We start from the raw sequence: 19,731 nt of genomic DNA on the forward strand, positions 1-19,731 counted from the left end.
ACATCCTATGTTAGCCTAGCCTCCCTTACGTGTGCTCAGAGAACTTGCATTAGCCTACAGTTGGGCAAAATCATCTAACACAAAGCCGATTTTATAATAAGGTATTGAATATCTCATGTATTAATCTGTTGAATATGTATTGCTTTCATATTACTGTAAAGTAGAAAAAATGTAAGTAGAATTATCGTTCATTGGAGACTGTCTATACCTCTTTAGATGTTCTCAATCACAGCCTCTATTTTACAAATAATTGTTTAAGAAACCTCTACTTTCTACCATCTGTGTCAGCACTTGACCAATCTGTGACAGCACACACTTAAGATAATTTCTTGTCTCTCAACGTTTTAAAAGCAAATGTTTGCTAAACTCTTGGTTGTAGAATGAAGTAAGAATCAAATGGAGGGAATGGTGGACAAGATGGCCTTCAAAGTCTCTTCCAAATCTGATACTCTAAGATTATCAAAATTGAATTATTTCAAGTCCCAGTTGCTTAACTCACATTTTCACTAAACTGATTGTTGGATTTCAAAGTAGTGCCTGTTTTCAAGTCCCTTATTATCAGTCCCACCTTTGCAATCCCTGATCAATACAGTTAATGTGCCCCCTAGTTCACCTACCAACCACTGAACATCATTCAGTGTCTGCTTTGATCTTGCCTGGATCAGTATATGTGTGGGAGATGGACACTGGATCTATAAGCCCTTTCTCCTTTATAGCAAGTCTCATCCTCCTGAGGCAGAGTCCCCAGAGCTAACACTAACTGTTTTGCCACAGTGACAGAAGGAAGGGAGACCTCCAACCCCAGAGGCAGGTGAGAATCAGGCTCAGGAGAGACTCCTGGGAAGCCAAGTTTACCTCTCACCTGCCGAGGTGGGCTCAGAAAAGTCTTTCCCAAATGTTTGCTATCTCATCACCCTCCTTTGCCACTCCTATTCCCTCATCACTAGTGACTTCCGAACTTAGACTCTTGGGCTCTGGATCTGAAAACATGACCCTAATCCTCCCAACACTCTTCTCACAAACACATGCACTCTCACATTTCTTGACTCACCTCAGAAATCCAAAGAGACACTGCTTCCCCTCATCATTTTAGCCAATTACTTTTCCTGATAATGTGCTGAATCCCACCTAATACTCTTCCTTTGAGAAGCCTCTCTGATAAGAGCTGCCTGTTCTTAAAACAAACAAACTGGGGTTGTGGAGCTTCAGAAACCTTAATTTGAATTGTAGTTCCAATTAAAGACCTGTTTACCTGACCATTTGCCAAGCAACACATATTGTTCTAAGCACAATGTATGTACTAATACAGTCCTCACAATTACTCTATGAGGTTAGTATGACTGTTGTTCCCATTTTACATTTGAGAAAACTGAAGTACAGAGAGTTCAATAATGTGTACAAGCTCATACAAGTGCTCTACAGAATTATAAACCCAATCACTCTGACCCCAGAGTCCATGATCATCACCTCTAAGCTCCACTGCCTCAGAAATGTTCCTAATGGTCAAAGGAGCATAACCAAGGTCACATTACCGTAATGTGTTACCTCTTTTAAAGTCTGTGCTCTTAACTACTACTCTTTACCTATGTACCCTCAGGCAGTTGTGTATTTATTTGAACCAGTATTTTATTATGTATAAATGTGTGTTGTGAGAATTCAGTAAGATAAAATGTAAACACTAACTACAATAGTTTTAAAGTGTGTTAGTTTACATTTCCCACTTCATGTTGCAGATGTAGAATACCTGTTTGGCAACTAAACTTCTTCAAATAATTAACTTTGCCTAAGTGACTTAGCATCTCACAGCCTTATTTTCTTTACCTTTAAACTGAACATATTTGGGTTGCTTTGAGAATTAAATGACAGGACACGGCCTTCCAGCAAAATAAAGGAACATACCCATAATCTAACAAAATTAGGTTTATTGACTCACTGCAATGTGGGTGATCACACACCACTGGAGTTGTGGGACATTTCTGTAAGAGAGTGTTAGATAGAAATTATTACAGGATGTGAGCTCACATTAGGTGAGGAGGAAGGGTTCAAGAAAGCTAAGCTTGCTCTAGATTTGGTCCTGTCAATTACTAGAAATAATTCCATGATTAGGTATCTTAATGAATCTATTTATTAAGGTAGACTAAATCTGTAATTGAGAAATATCATATCAGTCACTCATTTTAACTAGAAAACTAAATATATTTTTCTGATTGTACAGTCTTATATGTAATTAGACAGGATTATTAAGTGGTATTTTTTTTCCTCTCACTTCATTGTGGTCACAGAGTGACTTTGTCTGATGTTGGTATTCTGTGAGAATATCATGAGCTAGCTTGTGTTTTGCTCAGATAAAATATATAAAGAGCAAAATATAAAGTCTTGTACATAGTAAGTGATCCATAAACTTTAAGTCACTCTCCCTCCTACCCGTCATACTCTTTTCCTTTTTAGTGTTTCTAACATTAATTGACAATGTTCCCTATTAGAGAACTGTATTACAAAACAGTCACAATAAACATGTAGCTCTGGATTGTTTGAAATTTAGTTTTCATGAACTGAAGTCCATCTCCTTGTCACTTCCCCTCATTGGTCCTATGGCAACTTTCTGAATCCAGCATAACACTGAATTCTGCCAATACTAGAACCCCCAGCTTTCAAACTTTCAAACCCTGCCTTGATGAATTTTCTTCCAGCTAAATGGCCTCTTTCCATCTGGGTTATTAACTTTTGAGTGTTACTGTTGATTGAGTAGAGACTACCGTGACACACTCCTAGATCCTTCTCTTGAAAGCCATTTTTAAATAAACATTCTTTAGGAAAAACTACCCATCTACCTATAAATTCTCCTAACAATACTCTCATCCAAGCCACATTTTTGTTTTTCTCCCCAAAGTGTATCCAGGATATGTTCCTAAGACTGGGATCATGCAAAGAGAGCAAAATAAAAATTAAGATCCCTAGTAACAACTACATAGAGCTAGGACAGACATTGTGCAAAGTACCTAAGGATGCTGGCTCAGAAATCAGACTCATCAGTGAGAAGATGCCAAGTTGGAAACTAACATAAAAATAATATGTAACCACTATTAATTTGTCCTGAGAATATAATTTCTCCTAAGATTATAATTTAATCAATATGAAATTTACCAATCTATACAGGATACTAATAAATACTTCAGGGAAGGAGCAGGCAAACTTTTTCTTAAAGGGCCATATAGTAATTATTTTAGACTTTTCAAGCCCTCCTCTTAATCTCGTATTGGATGTTGTCCCCTCTAAATCTCATAATCATGACTAAGACCCCAAAAGCAAATGCAAGAAAAACAAAAATAAATAAATGCGACCTAATTAAACTAAAAAGTTCTGCACAGCAATAGAAATAATCAGCAGAGTAAACAGACACACCACAGAGTGGAGGAAAATATTCACAAACTATGCATCCAATGAAAGACTAATATCCAGAATCTACAAGGAACTCAAAACAACCAAAAATCCTATCAAAAAGTCGGCAAAGGACATGAATAGAAAATTCTCAAAAGAGAATATACAAACGGCCAACAAATATATGAAAACAATGCTCAACATTACTAATTATCAGGGAAATGCAAATTAAAACTGTAATGAGATACCAACTTACTCCTGCAACAATGGCCATAATCAGAAAGTTAGAAAGTAATAGATGTTAGCAGGGATGTGGTGAAAAAGGAACACTTTTACACTGCTGGTGGGAATGTAAAGTAGAACAACCACTATAAAAAACAGTACGAAGATTCCTTAAAGAACTAAAAGTAGAACTACCATTCAATCTAGCAATCCCACTACTAGATATTAACTCCAAGAAAAAGCAGTCATTGTATGTTTGTAGCAGCACAATTTGCAATTGCAAAGATATGGAACAAACCTAAGTGCCCATCGACCAGTAGATAAAGTAGATAAAGAAAATGTTTGTATATACACCATGGAATACTACTCAGCCATTAAAAGGAATGAAATAATGTTATTTGTAGCAAGTTGGATGGAGCTTGAGACCATTATTCCAAGTAAAGTAACTTGGGAATGGAAAACTAAATATCGTACGTTCTCACTTGTAAGTGAGAGCTAAGCTATGTGGATGCAAAGGCATAAGAATGATACAATGGATTTTGGGGACTCGGGGAAAGGTGAGGAGGATGAGAAATAAAAGCCTACATATTGGGTATGGTGCACACTGCTCAGATGACATGTGCACCAAAATCTCAGAAATCACCACTAAAGAACTTATCAATATAACAAAAAACCACCTGTACTCTGAACACTATTGATTTTTTTTTTAATCTCATGTTGAACTGTAACGAGTTTAGATGCTGTCCTCTCTAAATCTCATGTTGGATGTGGGACTTGGTGAGAGGTGTTTGGGTCATGTTGGGTCATGGGGGTGAATTCCTCATGGCTTGGTTCTATTCTCCATCATTTGTTTTTGTGAGATGTTGTTGTTTAAAAGTGTGTTGCATCTCCTCCCCCTCTTGCTCTCACTCCACCACGTGAGACTCTGTCTCAAAAAAAAAAAAAAAAAAAAAAAAATCATATCAAGTGTCTCCTCAGATCACAGCAAAATGAAACTAGAAATCAATTCCAAAGGAACTCTCAAAGCTATAAAAACTACTTTAAAGTTCATATGGAACCAAAAGACAGCCCGCATTACCAAGACAATCTTAAGCCAAAAGAACAAAGCTGGAAGCATCACGATACCTGACTTCAAACTATACTGCAAGGCTACAGTAACCAAAACAGCATAGTACTGGTACCAAAAGAGAGCTATAGAACAATGGAACAGAACAAAGCCCTCAGAAATAATACCACACATCAACAACCATCTGATCTTTGACAAACTTGACAAAAACAAGAAGCGGGGAAAGGATTCCCTATTTGATAAATGGTGCTGGGAAAACTGGCTAGACATATGTAGAAAGCTAAAACTGGATCACTTCCTTACATCTTACACAAAAATTAATTCAAGATAGATTAAAGACTTAAATGTTAGAACTAAAACCATAAAAACCCTAAAAGAAAACCTAAGCAATACCATTGAGGACATGGGCAAGGACTTCATTTCTAAAACACCAAAAGCAATGGCAACAAAAGCCAAAATTGACAAATGGGATCTAATTAAACTAAAGAGCTTCTGCACAGCAAAAGAAACTACCATCAGAGTGGACAGGCAACCTACAGAATGGGAGAAAATTTTTGCAACCTACTCATCTAACAAAGGGCTAGTATCCAGAATCTACCAAGAACTCAAACACATTTACAAGAGAAAAACAAACAATCCCATCAACAAGTGGGCGAAGGATATGAACAGACACTTCTCAAAAGAAGACATTTATGCAGCCAACAGACACATGAAAAAATGCTCATCATCACTGGCCATCAGATAAATACAAATCAAAACCACAATGAGATACCATCTCACACCAGTGAGAATGGCGATCATAAAAAGTCAGGAAACAACAGGGGCTGGAGAGGATGTGGAGAAATAGGAACACTTTTACACTGTTGGTGGGACTGTAAACTAGTTCAACCATTGTGGAAGACAGTGTGGCGATTCCTTAAGGATCTAGAACTAGAAATACCATTTGACCCAGCCACACTATTACTGGGTATATACCCAAAGGATTATAAATCATGCTGCTATAAAGACACATGCACATGTATGTTTATTGAGGCACTATTCACAATAGCAAAGACTTGGAACCAACCCAAATGTTCATCAATGATAGATTGGATTAAGAAAATGTAGCACATATACACCATGGAATACCATGCAACCATAAAAAAGGATGAGTTCATGTCCTTTGTAGAGACATGGATGCAGCTGGAAACCATCATTCTCAGCAAACTATGGCAAGGACAAAAAAACAAACACCGCATGTTCTCACTCAGAGGTGGGAATTGAACAATGAGAACACTTGGACCCAGGAAGGGGAACATCATACACCGGGACCTGTCGTGGGGTGGGGGAAGGGGGGAGGGATAGCATTAGGAGATATACCTAACGTAAATGATGAGTTAATGGGTGCAGCACACCAATATGGCACATGTATACATATGTAACAAACCTGCACGTTGTGCACATGTATCCTAGAACTTAAAGTATAATAAAAATAAAATAAAATAAAAAATGCACTATGAATACTTAGGCAAAATAATAATAATAATAATAATAATAATTTCCTAGTATTTGATTCACTGGGTTGAACAATTTAGGCTTCAGGTCAGTAGGAGGTGCCCATGGGTAAAATCTAGCTGCAGCTAAAGCAGGTGGGTAAATGCAATCCTTCAATGGTGAGCAGAGGTCCCAGCCTTGCCAGAGGTAGCTGGGGAATCTCTCAGCGAGATGCACTAGATCTTTTCAGGGGGAGGAGCAGGAGCCACCACAGTTTTCCTTCCCAGCCATCGGAAATGTGATCCTTCTTCCAGTCACATTCCTAACCTGATGTTCCGGTTATTCAGATTAGACAGGCACTTCTTTTTATCTGCAGGAATCCTGACGTTCTATGTAGAGGGGGATTGTGACTCTACCTCTCATGCAAGCCTGAACCTGGAGAGCACTCCTCCTATGGGGATGTGTCATACCAAAGTATTTCAGAAAGGTTGTCTACAGATGCACACATGCTGAGTTCTCATAGCAGAAGTCTCAGCTGTGTTTGCAGTGGTAATCAGTGGGGAGAAAAGTCCCCTTCTCTTATACTCTTCACAAGCATCAGGGCTGCCTGACTGTCAGAGTAGATTCACAGACATTCCCCAAGTAGCCCAGCACTGCACCTGTACCTCTTCAATCCCATAAGCGGAAAGTTCAGGGACTTAAGGACCGTAGTATGGCCTCTTCTCTCTCATGGGATACTCCCTCAGTGTGGTGCACTCCCCCTTCCCCTAGAAGTAGCAGTCCCTTAGGGCCAGACTACTGTGAATCCTGCTGCTCCCCTGGGTCGAGCCACCCAGTGGGGCTTCCACACTCCACACTGTTGCTGGGGAGTGTCTGCAAGGGATCCTGTGATATGACCTTTCCTATAGTCTTCCAGCAGCAGGTACCAGCACCAGCTCTGATGGGGATGGGAGGGAAGTTAGTAGACTCTAAGGTTTCCTTAGTTAGAAATAGCCTTAGTGTGTTGGCTTTCTTGAATGTCAGCTGTAGAAATAATGTATTGGGGCATGTGGATAGATTCAAGACCTCCTGGCTAGCCAGGATGATGCAGTCAATGGCAATAGCAGAGATTACACAAAAGTTTTCTCCTTCCTAAATACAGTGTAATTGTGCCTCCAGATATTGTAAAAGGCTATCCTGGTTGCTTCCAGCCAGCAGATGGTACTCCTAAAAGAACACCAGCTGCAATGTGGAATTTGTGCTTGCCGTATGTTACCCAGGGAAGGTGGTCTGGCATCTCAAGCAATTTGTAGGTGTCCCAAAGCTCCTATGGAATTCCTAATATCTCTACACATTGTGTTACGCTACCAAGGTGGGTCTAGGAGCAAAGCCAGGTGGGGGCTGAGTCAGGTAAGTCTGTACTCTGGCTCCTCACGTGTGGGTGCAGGCAGTGGCCCCAGAGGGCAGTTCCCTGGCTACTGGGGTAATGTTCCGAGGAAGAATGTAGCTTTCTCTGCTGCACAAAAGACTCCAAACAGGCAGTGGGGTGTAGTAAGTGGCAATAAGCCCCACTTAGCTCTCACACACTTGGCAGGGCAGGTCTCACATACACAGTGCTCTGCTGGCAGCAGCTAGTTGAGTTCCAGGCAGCCTTCACTCAGAAGGCTTATGCCCCAAACCATTATTCACTGGCTTGAACCCAAACCCCAAGGGAGACAGAAAGCATGGCTTTCAGGCCATACCCCTCCGGTTTGCTCATAAAGCAGGGGCACCCAGTTTCTATACCCATGTTTATAGCACACTTCTCACTGGCTTGTTGGTTCTGGCCACTAGGGTTCGCCCCTACTCAAATTATACTGCAAATCTCAGTTGGGAGCTTCTCTCAACCTGTGACCACTGCCTGATGCCAGTAGACTTCTGCAAGGTCCCCTGTGAGGTAGGATCAGAAACGGCTTCCCTCCATCTCCAGTGGCATCTGAGAGTGCATGCAAAGTATGTCCCCATGCTGTTCCTTCTCATCTTTTACCCACTGCTCCCTAAATCAGCCCCAGCATTGAGGAGGGCTGAGGCCTCCCCTCATGGCCTGGATTGCCCAGCTCTCCTGTGGGAAAGGATGTCATGGCAACAGTCTCCCCACTGTGGGGATGTGTGTCATGGCAGCAGTCCCCCCACTACTTATGCTCTGGAGACTCATCGTTTTCTGTTTGGGTCACAGTGTAGGCTGCTGCACACTACTATTTTCACAGAGTTTGTGGCTTCTTTCAGTTTTTCTGTTAAGTTCCTGTGCTGCTCCTTGGAAAAAGTCCACAGCATGAATCTCTACACACCATTTTGTCTTTCTACACGGTAGAATCACATTCACAATGCCTTCCACCTGCCATCACGGAAAAAAAGTAAAAGTGTGGTCACCATGTTCTAAGGGCCAGCCGTGATCATGTGCATGAGGTCTGACTCCTAGTATAACCTACAGCGAGAAAACAGGTGGTGCTGTTCTACAGCATTGTCTCTGCCTTCATAAAACCCATCATCTCCAGCCGTAGGAACAAGGATGTAAAAGGGGCTTCTCGGAAAGTACTTCGAGTCAGAGGGACGGCTCAACGACCCAGGATGCTTCAGAGTTTTCCATAATCATGGGCAAACTGGAGGGGTCTTATTTGGTACCTTAAAGGTACATCATTTATCTCTTTGTTAAGCTTTCTATTCTTTGTTCATGCCCAGCTCCCTCTTGAACTTCAATAATTTTTAGACTTGCTCCTTTGAGGTAATTTTCTATATCCTGTAGCCTTCCTTCATTTAGTTTCATTCTTTTTTCTCCTCTGTGTATTTTCCAACACTCTGTCATTGAGCTCACTGTTTCTTTCCTCTGCCTGATCCATTCTGCTGTTGAGAGCCTCTAAATAATTTTGTGGTTTAGCAAATATACTTCTAAGTTCCAGGGTTCCTATTCGATTTGTTTCTCGTTATTTTAATCTCTTTGTTAAAATTTTCTAATACATTTCTAAATTGCTTTTTTGTATTATTTTGAATATCTTTGAGTTTTCTTAAAACTTCTCTTCATTCTTAATCAGGGAGCTTCCCTATGGCTGTCTTATTAGGGTTGGTTACTGGTGCTTTGCTTTGTCAATTTGGGGAGCTCATGATTTTCTGTTCGTATATGTACATTTATGACTTTGAATTGAAAAATTATTTATTCCAGTCTCCTTTATCTGATATATTTTTGTTTCTATTGGATATGTTTGCTTAGCGTTTTCTTTACAATTACCTGTTGTCTTTTTTTTTTTTTTTTTTTTTTTTTGCTAGGTCACTGCCTCCTTTTTAGCACTAAGTGGCAACTAAGTCCAGGTTTACCTCTGTTTTAGCAACTGTTCAGAGTGCTGCCTGTCCAGGATGGGGGAGGTCCCAAAGGGGGATAACATAGCAGAATGGGAAAGCTGTCTAGGATTTTGTGCCCAAGAGACTAACAGATCATACCTCCTACAGTGAGGTTCTACTGAACACTCTAATTTGGCATCTCCTTCAGCCAAGATACAGAGAGTTTCCCAGGCTGGGGATGCTGCTAGACGCACTGCCCACTTTGTCTCTGTCAGTCTTCAGGAATATTTCTCCATTCAAGTACTTGTGCAGCTTTTTGCGTGTTGAGGCAGGAACAGGTCTCCCGCCCGGAAAGCCAAGATGTTGAGGAAGCTGGTTGTCCATCTTGAACTTACCTTTTCCAGAGTAGTAACTGTGAATCAGGGGAAATTTCCCAAATGCTTGGTTCATGGCAAATTGGGGGAAAAGCATTATAGTTATAAAAATCTGATTCTGTTACCCTCTGCACAGTGTTTTTACTTCTCTGCAACGCCAGAAGCTATCTCATCCTTCTATTTGGGTTCTGGGATATTGCTGGTGATCATTTCTGCCCTGCGTATTTGTTTTTTGTTATTTGTTTTTTGTTTCCTATGAGATCGAGGGTAGTGGAGACAGGTTGTTTCACTCTATCATTTTGGTGACCTAAGTCATATTTTTTCTGTACAATATTAAATAAAAGTAATATTAGTAATGAATCTTGTTTTGTTCTTAATGGGAATTATTGAATTTGGCTTAGGAATATTTGGAGGAAGAACTTTGCATATATGTTAATAAATGAGATTATCGCCTATTTTTTCACATTACTAGTTTTATTTATTTTGGAATCATTGTTAGGCTGCCTTTGTAAAATGCACTGTTGAGTTGTATTTCCAGTGTTTTAATTCTCAGAAGAAAGTTTATAAAAATAGGAGCTATGTTTTTCTTCAATATTAGGTAGAACTCACTTATTAAGCAAGCCGCCACTGATGTTTTCTTTCTAGTGATTTTGTAACTCCTAATTTAATATTATTTAGATTTTGTATTAATTCTGACCTTGATATTTCTAATTTATAATTTTTCTAGATATGAATCTAGTCAATTTAAAATTTTAATTAATTGGCATATATCTTTAATAATATCTTATTATAACTTTAAACATTGATGCATCTGTAATTCTGCCAATTGTTCATTCTTAATCTTTCTTATTTTTGCCCCCCTCTCTCCTTTATTTTTATTAGTCTTGTCAGGAGTTTATTTTTATTTTTAGGAACCAACATTTTTATTAGTATATAATTTTTGTCATATGTTTATTTTTATTCTATCAATTTCTGCTCCCACATTTTTTCTTACACTTTCTTTTTCTCCCTAACATTATTTTTCTAATTTTCAACTTGAATTAATTTTTAGTTAATTAATTTTATACTTTTTTAATAATATTAAATTTAAAGGTTATAAACTTCTAAAAAGCACTTTTTTCCAAATATTTTGAAATTATACTTTTTGTTACTGTTCAGATATAGATGTTTTCTACTTTTCCTATGACTACCTCTGAGAGTAAGTTGTATAGAAGTATTTTCTTTAAATATCAAATATATGGACATGTTAAATGCATCATTTATTTATTTCTTATTTATTTATATCACTAGTAGAAGCAGAGGTCTATATTATGTTAATATTATTAATTCTATTAACTGTATTGAGACTTGTTTTGTGGCCTAGCTTTTGTTTAATTCCACTGTGCTTGAAATCAATCTTTATTCCATATGCCTCCAGCAGGTGGACCTTGTTAATTATTCTACAAATAATTTCTATATAAACTTATGATTTATTTGCCTGTTGTTTTTATTACTCAGGGGAGAGATTTCAAATATCTTACTCTGATAGTGTGTTAATTTTCCTTATGTTGCTTTTACATAATTACTGTGCAGCATGGAAAGTCACAGACTCCCTTCCACTGAATGGCAGAAAGCAGAGCAGAACTCACAAACCAGGCAGGCTGGCTCCCTGGGAGAACAGCACAGGAAAGAACTGTGCTACATATGCCCAGTTCCTCCTTTCAATCTCACCGATTGGAGTAGACCAGTGGTTCTCCAAGTTCTTTAACTTGCATGCATAACTTCTTGAGGTTTATTAAAACACCAATTACTAGATCCCACTTTCAGAGCATCTAATTTAGTTGATCTGAGATATATATTCTCATTAAAATAAAAATCTTTTTCTATTGCTAAAGTTTTTACCTGAGAAGATCCCAGGTGACTTGATCCCCATTTATCCCACACCTAATCAATGTTGGGAGAAAGCTTAAAAAGATTTTATGGTTTGTTCACCATATTAGCCAAAGAAATGACTAACGTACCTATAAAAGTTGACATTACTTTTAGATCTTAATAAACATAGACAAAAAATACCTTCCCAATAATTACTCTGCAGGCTCATATGAATCACGTTTAAAAGGATTTTCTTTCTCTAGCCTACGTTTAAGTAGAAGGTCATTCAAGTGAAAGGTCATATGTAGGCTGACTTGTGGGGTCATATATGTTCTAAAAACCCATAGTTGTCAGGGATGGTAAGGAGGATGAAGCCTCAGTTAGCATGATTAGATCCTCTTGGCTGTTAAATGAAAGTTAAATCTTCTGGATTAAGCTTAGAATCTATCTACTAACTAATGTTGAAAAGACATTTATCTATTTACCTTCTATGGGAGATTTAATGAGAAAATGGACAAAGGCCATCCACCTATAATCATATGTTTGTGTAATCAGGGATACTTGTATAATCAAGGATCATGAAATTAAGCAAGATCATGAGATGGTTTGTGAAGTATGAAACCAAAACTTACTTCTGGAAAGGAAAATTGAGACTACAGGAGTCAGAGAAGAAAGTCTGGCTGGACAAGACTTGTGAACCTCCACAGCCAGCCATGTTCTCTACAGGTATGAGTTACTCTATGGGAAGATAGTCAGGGACCTAGAAGAAGTCTATGACTCATTGAATCTGATTTCTCACCTACATCTGCTGCGTGGTGCTTGATGCCAGAGGCTTACTACTTCAGATAAAATGAAAAAAAAAAAATGCCAAAAGGTATACTGGAAAGCGTTAGAAAACGTTGGTGCTATCCCTTTCTCAGTCTTTTTCTAAATTGCCATGTAACCTTAATTAATTAAGTTATTCCCTACCTCTTGATTTCAGTTTTATGTTTTGTGAAGACAGAGGGGTTTAGATCAGATGTCTTCTTAAGCACCATCTAAATCAGAAGTTCAATGATTCTCAGTGACTTCTGGTGGAATTCACCTAGCTGCAAATGGTGTTTGCTCAAAGCAAGTCTTCAAAAGTTATGTGTTGGCTTACCCCAACACTTGAACCTATCTACCCACAAAGGAAAAGTTGCTTTTACCTAGGAAAAAAAAATCATGGATTTAATTTCTACTATTTTGCTGCTGTTGTTTTTCTCCACAGCATTAATTTTTAAGGTTTGACAATATTATAATGGGTTTGCCTTTATTTAGGATCCACCAAATGTCAGAAAAGAGAATATAGTCCATATCTGAGCTGGATGCTCAGGGAAAATTTACCTGAGGATATATTGTCATAGAAAAACCTCAAATTGGACAATTTATTCACATTTAATAGTTGGGGGTCCCAGAACATTCTGTGATCTTAGTCAAATTTACTAAATTGAGAAGGAGATACTGCTTCTGTATGCTACTCCACAACATTGTTCTCCACACATACCTTTTCTCTTAAAATAAGCTAAAATAAATGCCAAGTCATCCCTGCATTTGGAAAGAAAGCATTTCGACATTGTTTTTCAAAAACAGGAAACCCAAAACTTACACTATCACTAAAAAGAAATTTTAAAAGTTGCCCAGAGAGTTTGTATTTCAAAAATAAGTTTTCTTTTTGTATCTTCAATAAGCTATGGCTATGTTGTCCTCAGACAGGGAATCTCCTAGTAGGATCCTACAGTTCCACACCTGGTCTTAAGAGAACCTTCAGAGAAGTACCAACTGGGTGCCCAGTTAGCATTCCAAAGTCTGAGGCATGAGGAGAGGTCACAATACACTTCTACACTTCTGTGAGACTTTCTTTTGTTTTGCTCATTCACTTCTCACCAATCCATGCACTCCTTCCCACCACTTTTCATGACCTCCCATCACTACAAAAATACATAGAACAAAATGAAAAAAAAGTCTGTCTTTTTGGTGTTAGTATGTTGCTGCACATACTGGTGTGTGTGTGTGTGTGTGTGTGTGTCCGTCTGTGTGTGTATGTATGTGAAGAAGAGAAAAAGGTAGGGGTGGGGAGAGAGAGAGTGTGTTGGCTCCTTAAAACAAAATCGTAAGTGCCAGAATTTTTTCCCCACACACCCTGCCAGAAAACAGGAGAGAGAAAAATTTCCATCTAGTCCCTAAAGAAATGTCCCATCTCTCAAAGCTCAGAACTGCAGGGCTACATGAAGAATCAATGAACAGACAAAGTGCATTTTAAAGAAGGATTCCTAAGGGAGACAGGCATCGGGAATTCTCAAAGGGAATGAGGAGAGAGAGGAATTGATAAGGTAAGGCCCCTATATTCTTGGTCTAGAAGGGCTGTAGCACAACACAAAAAGCATTCTATTTCTAAATTGACTTTGTAAACTTGTTTTGCCACTAACTGAAAATGAACATTGGGCTTAACCATTTCTCCTTTCTTTACTTCAACTTCCCCTTCTCTAAATAAATGTTGTATAAAGCCCCTCACCACCCTGTTAGTCTATGGATTCTAAAGCCATTGAAAAATGTTTCTAGGATGGATGTAGAGGTGGGTGGTCTATATCAATGTCCCGGGAGTTTTCTTTCCATATTCTATTAGGCCTTATCCAGGAAAGATCAAAGCCTTTACCTGGTTCTCTTTTTTAGATACTCTCATCTTTTCTGTACCACCCTTGCCCATTACCTGATGGTTTTGATGACATTAGAACTTGCAACATCCTCCTCTCCATCTTTTTTTTTACCCCGAGACACTCCCCTACTTATATTTCGTGTTCCTGGAAATGCCGGCCTCCCAGGGGCTCCTTGCTATATGTTCTCTGGAGTTGCTAAGTGTGTAATGTTTTTTGTAAGTGCTCCTCTGGGGTAGGAAGTTGGACACAGAGAAGTAAAGCAGCCCAACTCTCTTTCAAATGGCTTTTCTGCAACCCTCACTGGCTCTAGAATCCAATCCCAGGGACACTTCCTCTTTTGGGACACTAGAAGTTCTGCAAGTCCTTCATAGATTTTTTTGTTTTGTTTTGTTTTGTTGTTTTTTGGAAACGGAATCTTGCTCTGTTGCCCAGGCTGGAGTGCAGTGGCACGATCTCGGCTCACTGCAATCTCTGCTTCCCAGGTTCAAGCGATTCTCCTGCCTCAGCCTCCCAAGTAGATGGGGCTACAGGCATGTGCCACCACACCCAGCTAATTTTTTGTATTTTTTAATAGAGATGGGGTTTCACCGTGTGAGCCAGGATGGTCTCGCTCTCCTGACCTCTTGATCCACCTGCCTTGGCCTCCCCATCATAGCTTTTTATGAGCAGAGACAATCCAACTTGAATACATGAAGAATAACATCTTTAGCACCCCAGAGGTGAGTTTCATCTTTTTAAAAGTTTTCTTTGCAAGGAGATTTCTCATCCATCCTTACTAACCTCACCACATCACCATATTATCACAGTCAACACAGGCACCACTATCACTTTTGTGCCGACCATCTCTACCTTTGTTACTGTCACCACTGTCTCTCCCTTTGCCATGTCAGATATCTTTAGCCATTGTTCCAAATCATTGATTGTTGAATATCTAATACACTTGTCTAAGTCTCCATCACCAGTATTGTTACTATTACTTACATTATCACCACTGTTATTATTACCCAGGCGTCTTCATGAGACTAATCTTTTTCATTATTACTTTTGTTTACATCCATACCCTCAATATGTTCATTAAACATCCTAATTTTGACATCTGAGCTCTTATCTCAGCTGTGTGTTCTCTGTGGGCATATACTTTGATGGATATGGAGTCCAGATAAATAATGGAATTACAGCATTTATCTATCAGAAGTAACGTATTTGAATCATTCATAGGCCCAAATGTACTTTTATTTTTCAGAATCAGAGGTGGAAAGAGCAGTTGCTATATTAAATTTAAGATAAGGAGGTAACCATAAAAAGATTAACAAGTAGATCACATTAAATGGAAGACAAACACTAAGTATTCTGAGATCAAATTAGAAAAGCTTTCCTGTAGGAGATGGAAAGTTTTTGAGCCAAAGGAAAGGAAAATATTTGTTTCTCAGGTACTAATGTGACTTTGGGATTGGAAGAGTCTCTCAAATATTTGGACAATATGATGGTCTCATTCCACCTTAATCAGCATTTAGCTTATGTCCCACTTACTCTGAAATACCTAACTTTTCTCAAAGATGGATAGTTGAAACTATCCTTGACTAAATTACTGCATCTCCCACAGTCTCAAGCACCAGTAGACCTTTTGTTTTTATTTTCATTTCATGGGTACATGTAGATTAGCCATCTATCCCAATCCTTCAAATGAATAATTGTGCTGTACTCAAAGTGGCCACTTTAATACTCATTTTTATTCCTCTACATATCACATCACATTGGTGTTCCTACATTCCTCTTTTCCTCTTGTGAGCCAGACTCTGAGACAGACTTTCTGCATCATTTGTATTGTCTAATTGTATATTTGTATGACTTGGTATTGACTGAGTAAATTATAATGCCCATGCATGATCCCTCAGAAGGCTATCAACATGACAAATACCTGAGCATAAGAATTGTAAACATTATCTAGAATCAGTTAGTGTAGATATGTGTACTAAATGATCCAGGCTTCCAAGTTTAGTTCTAGCCTAGTCAAGGGCATTGTTTCTTCTCTTTTATGCCACTACTTGTCAATAAAGAGTGCTTACTTGGCATTTATTCTGTATCAGAAATAGAGTGAGAGAAAATGACAAGTTCTGATATTACTGTGCAGTGGACTCACCGTCCCATGAGCTAAGAAGTCAATACTGTGACACCAGCTTTTAAGAACGGAAAAGCCTTATTTCAAGGTTGACCAGCAGGGAGGCAGGAGGCAATGTTCAATCTGTCTCCCCGAACTAAGGTCTGGAGACAGGTTTTATAGGCAGAGAGCAAGTAAGAAGGAGATAGGAGGATGCAACAAAGCGTTACCTGATTGGTTCCTGAAAAGAAGTTTTGCCAGGTCCTTGACTTTTATAACTGTACTGCAACACAACAGGTTATCATTTCCTTTTTAATTTGATCACCATTCGTTGGTCTGAATACTTAGGTTCCGCATGTGGTTTACCTTTTTATTCTGGTTGGCTCTAGGGTCACAAATCTGGCACACTTGGTTCATCTGGGCATGTTTGGGTTACTTGCAACCTGAGGGTCCATTGCAACTAAAAAACAAGTCATTATTTTGTTGTATTTTGTTACTGACAAAGTTAAACCAGATTGAACTGGTTCTGTGGTTACACTGATACCTTCATCAAGCAATTCATTATTTGAGGAGAAAGATGAGATCTAAAATTATTTGTTAAAAGCTTAAGTGAAAAAAGTAGTATTCAACATGTTCAAATTTTCATAGCACCATTGCCACTATTTGGAAAAACAGCATATGCTTATTAGAATTTAGAAATAAATAGAGAAATAATTTTTGAAGTAATGGGATTATAAGTAATTTAAATTTTTATTTACCTAAACATTTAAAGTCCTACATTTATATGTAATACATTATTTTTAAAACGTGCTTTAAATGTTAGGAAAAAATGATATGAAATGCAACTAACATAATGTGAGAAATAGGGGAATTCACAATAATTCATTTATCTATTTATTTAATACATTTTTGAAACGGTTTTTATGCCCCAGACTTTATTCTAGGAACTGGAGAAAATGGGATGCATATAACACTGTTGCTTCCCTTAAGATAATTATTATATAGAGTGGGAGGAGACAGATCCTCAAATCACCTGATTATTTTTTAAAAATATAAACACATAAGAAAAAAATGTCAACTTCACACATAAGATGAACTTTTGAACCTTTTAGAGATATTATTTATTGAAGCAAATAAACTTTTAAAACAACTATGTAAATGAAGTGATATATCAAGATCACATGCCCTTGTCTGCCCAGTACAACTGTGGTTTATATCTGTCTTCCCCAGGTACATTGAAAGCATTTCATTTTGTTCTCTGATGTACTTGAGTCTGAATGTCCTATGAGACAGTATGTCAGTCTTGGTGCTAGTACCAAGTGAATGGTCTGATTATGCTGCCTTTTAGACCTGACTGCTTCTTACTGTCTATCTTGCTAGAGTCAGTATCCAATTGTCACCATGGGAGAAGTGGCCACAAGTTGGACCTTATCTTGGGCGTTTACCCCAACATGTCACACTAAGGCACTACTTCTCAAACTTTTATTTTCATATCATAGTGCTTATAAAAGTGATGGTATCTGTAGGGCACACTAAGGTGAACACTTACTGCGTGAGGCAACCAGTCCAAGGACTTCAATTCCCTTAGGTCCTATCTGACCATTCATAGTGTGTGTGTTAGGGGCAGGGACTCAGTAACTCACCACATCTGTTAATTATACCTGTTGAGAAGCTCTGTTCTAAAGATGACCTGAACTTTATATTCTAAAGGAAATACCTAAGGAGGTGTCAAGAGAAAAAAAGAAGAGTGTAGAATGAAAGGCAAGGGGAGTTTGCAGCTGTAAATGGATCTTAAAAAAATATACCTTCTGGTGGAGTTTCAGGAGGGGAACTCAATCTCTATCACACCCATTTGACTTTTAAGAGTTTGTTTATTCATTCATTCATTTGTTCAAATATGAGTGGATACCATGCATTGTAGTACAAATTAGTAGTGAGATATAAGCTACTTTGAGTTGTTAGATGACTACTTATGTCTTCACTACAGGATAGTAAGTCCCCATGTTCACTGCACAGTATGCACCCCACAGATATTAGTAATTAATAATAATTGTTATAACAGTTTTAGTAATTATTATTACTATAATGACCTATTAATTAATGTGATCTAAGCCATTTCAATTTGAGCCATCCTCTAGTGCTGCCACCACAGGGAAAAAAGAGTTTCTGTTGGGCCCATAATAGTTCCTGCAAAAAGAGCAGTCTGAGTGAAGTGAGGTGCAGAAGGAGAGGAAGAAAAGGAGCCCAAAGGTAGTAGACTCAGCCCATCAGCAGAATAGAGTTTTGCACCTTGTATTTGGGGAAACAGCATAGACGTCTTGAAAGCAGGAACTACTCCTCAGTTTATGGAAAGATAAATTTAGACCCTTAGATCAAAAGAAGATGCCTCATTTGGAGAGTTACCAAGTCTATTGTAATAACAATGTGAGATAGGTATAAAACTAAGCATTATCAAAGAAATAAATTCCCACTGAAGACATTTATGTGGAAAACTTTGAAGTAACAACGATTAATATTTATATGCTTAACGTTCTTTTATTGTTCCCATTTTGCATATAAGGGGACTGAGGTGGAGGGAATTTAAGTGTATTGCATATGATCACACAGCAAATAAATGGTAGAACTGACGTTTGAACACAGGCAGAGAAGCTTCAAAGTCCATGCTATAACCACTATACTGTCCTGATTCTGGGATGCTCAGACTAACTTGCTTATGAAATACTTACTATGTGTTATTTAACTTTAGAACACTGTGATGTAGTTTTTTTTTAAAAGGAAAACAAATCTGGCGTTAGAGAGAGCTTGTGTTTTTTGCCCAGAATCATAGAGGCAAAAATGGCAACACCTGAATTTGTACCAACACCTTTCCATCTCTGCTCTGCAAATTCAGATCTTACACATCTGGACCTAGTTCAGGTCCTGCTTTCCTTAAGAAGTGCTATAGGCGCCTGTAGTCCCAGCTACTCAGGAGGCTGAGGCAGAAGAATGGCTTGAACCTGAGAGGTAGAGGTTGCAGTGAGCTGAGATCACACCATTGCACTCCAGCCTGGGGGACAAGAGCAAGACTTCATCTTAAAAAACAAACAAAACAAAACAAAACAAAACAAGTGTAATAAGCATAGAATCAAAACTCCCTAAGCTGAGAGGAATGAGAACACTCATTCATTGCCAGTCTTTCATTTTACAGACAGAGAGAATGAGGCTGAGGAGGGTCACTCAGTCAGCTGAAGTGGATTTAGGGTTGAATCTGTCTCTCCTTACTACAAGTTCAATAACCTTTATAATTTTATTACATAAATATTG

The 19,731-nt window shown here is 38.4% G+C and overlaps 1 protein-coding gene across 1 annotated transcript in view; it reads left to right on the forward strand.

The window, feature by feature from the left end:
• The first annotated feature begins 14,723 nt into the window (after positions 1–14,723).
• MNDA (myeloid cell nuclear differentiation antigen) overlaps positions 14,724–19,731 on the forward strand; it is a 44,630-nt gene continuing 39,622 nt past the window's right edge. Inside the window, exon 1 of the mRNA XM_050758121.1 lies at positions 14,724–15,049. The gene's annotated coding sequence lies outside the window, so the exon portion shown is untranslated. The remainder of the gene's footprint in view (positions 15,050–19,731) is intronic.

Source organism: Macaca thibetana, chromosome 1 (assembly GCF_024542745.1).
Source record: "Macaca thibetana thibetana isolate TM-01 chromosome 1, ASM2454274v1, whole genome shotgun sequence".
Taxonomy (NCBI): Eukaryota; Metazoa; Chordata; class Mammalia; order Primates; family Cercopithecidae; genus Macaca; species Macaca thibetana.